This window comes from Sinocyclocheilus rhinocerous, unplaced genomic scaffold (genome assembly GCF_001515625.1).
Source record: "Sinocyclocheilus rhinocerous isolate Xijiao unplaced genomic scaffold, SAMN03320098_v1.1 scaffold1956, whole genome shotgun sequence".
NCBI classification, from domain to species: Eukaryota; Metazoa; Chordata; class Actinopteri; order Cypriniformes; family Cyprinidae; genus Sinocyclocheilus; species Sinocyclocheilus rhinocerous.
Genome location: NW_015638932.1, coordinates 1,094,924 through 1,098,727, shown reverse-complemented (window position 1 = coordinate 1,098,727; position 3,804 = coordinate 1,094,924).

The following is a 3,804-nucleotide window of genomic DNA, read 5'->3' as shown; positions in this document are numbered from 1 at the left end:
TACAGACTACAATCGGTGAAGAGAAAGGTGATTCAGATTTACGGATGACTTCTGCATCAAGAAGTTGTTGAAGATGGACATGCACAGCTTCTAAATCTTGAGGGTGTATAGATCTCGCTCTGTGCTTATATGGAGTCTCATCACTGAGTTATAAACGATAAACAGTGCTCTCGAAGTCAAGCTCGTGCTGTGCAAATATTTCAGGCATGGAGTTCAATCTTTTAGTTATCCTCTCTTTCCACTCTCTGGGTACTGGAGAGTTTCCAAAATCAAAGTTGAGTTTTGGTCTGTGATCAAGCTTTGTTTGGGAGTCTGACATGGACGATTCAGTGGACTCAACACTCTCGATGGTATGAATCTCTGCTTTCACTGCATTTGGAGACAAGGTAATGTCATGGTCTGACTTGTTTTTCAGAATGACTGGTATGCAGTGTGGCAGCTTAGGTGGTAGACTTGCTATGCTATCTGTTACCAGCATGCCACCTGGCAAGGGAGCTGATTTTGGTGACTCTACCATTACCCATCTTCCTGCATTTGGTACCCTGTAATTCACTGTTCCTTTCAGGACTTGGATCTGACCAGCCGTGATGGTCTCAGACCCACTGCTGTGTAGTCTCACCTCTCCCAGACTGGAATCAACAAACCATTTTTTCCTGACTTCAAGAGTCTTCAAGACAACTTTGCAGCCATAAGGTAATGAATCATAGTCTTGAAGTGCAGCATCTGCATATTGTTCATAAAGGGAATCCTGAGTGTTGGTACCTATTAAAACTGATGACAGAGTGGAACACATATTAGGCACAATCAGGGCTAATGTGGGGACTTTTATGTCTTTTCCTAACAAACTCTTAGAGAACTTGATCGTCATTTCAACATACCCAATGTAAGGGGCACCTTTACCATTAGCTCCCTCCACTTTGAGTAGGTTGTTTAATGATTTAATCTGTAGATGAGACAGGTTTTCCTGATAGAAAGAATTGGGAATTGTTGTCACTTGAAAGCCTGTATCTAACAAACAGCTACAAAGTCTTTTATCCACAGTCACTTGTGCAGTGCACTTGGCCCCAATTAAACTTTTTGGTAGGGTTACTAGCTGTTCTTTACTGTGGGAGTTTGCATAAGATGAACAACGTTTCTTTGTGGGACACTTTGCTTGGGTTTCAGTCCCTGTTCGTCCCTCAACCGGAACTGAACCTAGTTTAAATGATCAGGCTTTGAAACTCCGTTCTCAATGCCCAGTGCTAGCTGCTTTTCTCTTAGCTGCTCTTATTTCGAAGCTACCAGAGAGGGGTTTGGCTCAGCTTTACACTGGGGTTTGATGTCATCATCCCTACCTGCCTAAAATTGTCTGTTATCATCCCTGTCCCTAAAACAACCACAGACTGCAGCTTGAATAACTTTAGGCCTATTGCTCTAACATCAGTGTTGATGAAGTGCTTTGAGAGACTGGTCTTGCGCCACATTAAGGCCTGCCTCCCTCCGTCATTTGATCCCTATTAGTTTGCCTACAGGGCAAACCGCTGCACAGAGGACGCCATTGTCATTGCCCTCCACACTGCACTCAGTCACCTAGAGCATGCAGGAAACTATGTAAGGATGCTTTTCATAGATTATAGCTCAGCCTTTAACACCATCATTCCTGATATCCTGATCAATAAATTACTAGATCTGCAGCTTCCACCTTCTACTTGTGCCTGGATAAAGGACTTCTTAACCAATAGACCACAAACTGTGAAATTTGGCTCTCATGTATCCTCCTCCCTCACACTCAGCACCGGCTCACCCCAGGGCTGTGTGCTGAGTCCGCTCCTGTACGCTCTCTATACTTACGACTGTGTTCCAACACACCCCACAAATAAAATTATAAAGTTTGCAGATGATATGACAGTGGTCGGTCTTATTTCAGGAGGGGATGAGACGGCATATAGAGAAGAGGTACGTCATCTAACAGTTCTTGTGTTTTGCCCACCATATACCTGTTTGCCTGTGTTCTGACCCTGCCTGTGATGACCACGTCTCTGTCTTCTGCTAAATAAAGCTTTGCATATGGATCCACACGTCTCACGTCTCGTCAGCCCCGTAACAGCCCTCTACATCAATGGAGATTGCTTAGAGAGAGTCACAGCATTTAAGTTCCTTGGAGTACATATTTCAGAGACTCTTTCCTGGACCATCAACATCTCAGCACTGATAAAGAAGGCCCAGCAGCGCCTTCACTTTCTGAGAGTACTCAGCAAAAGTGGGTTGGAACAAAGGTTGCTGGTGTCCTTTTATCAGTCCACTATCCAGAGTGTGTTCACTTTCCATCACGGTGTGGTATGCTGGGAGTTCGGCTGGAGACAAGAAGTCATTACAGAGGGTCATTAACTCAGCTCAAAAGATCATCGGTTGCCCTCTGCCCTCCCTAGAGGAGATCTCCAGCTCCAGGTGCCTCAAGAGGGCCAGGTCCATCATGTCAGACTCCTCCCATCCAGCCCACCACATATTTGATCTGTTGCCCTCAGGTAGGCGCTTCAGATCGATTAAGACTCAAACCTCTAGACTCAAGAACACTAAATAATCCAACAATGAATTAATTATTTATGGTCATGTTGTTATATTTGTATTTATATTTTTATGCTGCTTTTACTTTTAGTAACTTATTATGTAATGTCCTATTGGGTTTTTAATGTTGTATTATGTGTTTTTAAATTGCACTAAGGGGAGTTGCACTGTAATTTTCGTTAGGGCTGAACGATTAATTGCATTTGCGATAATATCGCGATATGAAAAAACACCTTTGAGTGCCTTTGACATCAAAGTACAGCGAGAGAAAGCATAAACATATAGGCCTGGCCTACAGAAAAGAACATTTATGTTTAATCTTTCTAATAGTGTGTTGGTCATACTATACAATGATTTATAGCTCATAGAGCTTTAAAAAATAATTGCATATTAAATCGCAATCGCAATATTGGTAAAAAAAATCGCAATTAGATTATTTTCCAAAATCGTTCAGCCCTCATTTTCGTTGTTTTTTAATACAAGGACAATAAACTGAACTGAACTGAATTTGCCCATCCTCTCCACACCTGAAGCAATACCAGGGTTTTGGCCTATTGCTTTTGTTGGTATTTGCATCTCGACTGTGTGACTGTGACTTCTGGAGTAAGGGAGCATCGGCAGCAGACTTTGCAATGGCTTGTTTGGGAGGCACAGCCTTGGAAGCTGGTTTAGTTGAAGTCTTTCAATTATCTCTGATCCACGCGAGCTGGGGTTGTAATTCTGTAAATCTGTCTCTTTAGGTCTTGAATTTCATTCTTGGAATCAGAACTAGACTGTGATGGGATGCACTCCTCCTCATACTGGAAAAACACCTTTATAGTGGGATGACACTTTCTGCTTTGAGGCACTGAAGTACTGCTTCATACGAGATGTTTTGGAGGTCCTCTTGTCTTCTGCCATGCGAAGTAAAAGGAGGAGCTCCGCAAAGGTAGATGGGTTTTGTTTTCTGTTCTAGCTGCAATTCTGATATTAACATGTTGTCCCAACAGCCCCTAACAAATTGTCTTAAAAGTTGTCGATCAAGGTCGCTTGCAGGCAGACCTCCCCTCCTGAAGGCAGCATTCAGCATCACTTGCAGTTTAAAGGTTACTTGGTAATTGGTAAAACATTGTTTGGGTGAGGGTTAGGGGTGCATGTACTTGCATAGCAGACACTTCGTTTCTTACTGTGTTCAACAATTACTCTCTGTACTTCAGGTGGATTGACGTCAGAAAGGTTCAATGCAGGCTGTGTATTTTTTCAGAGGATGTCTTTGATGGA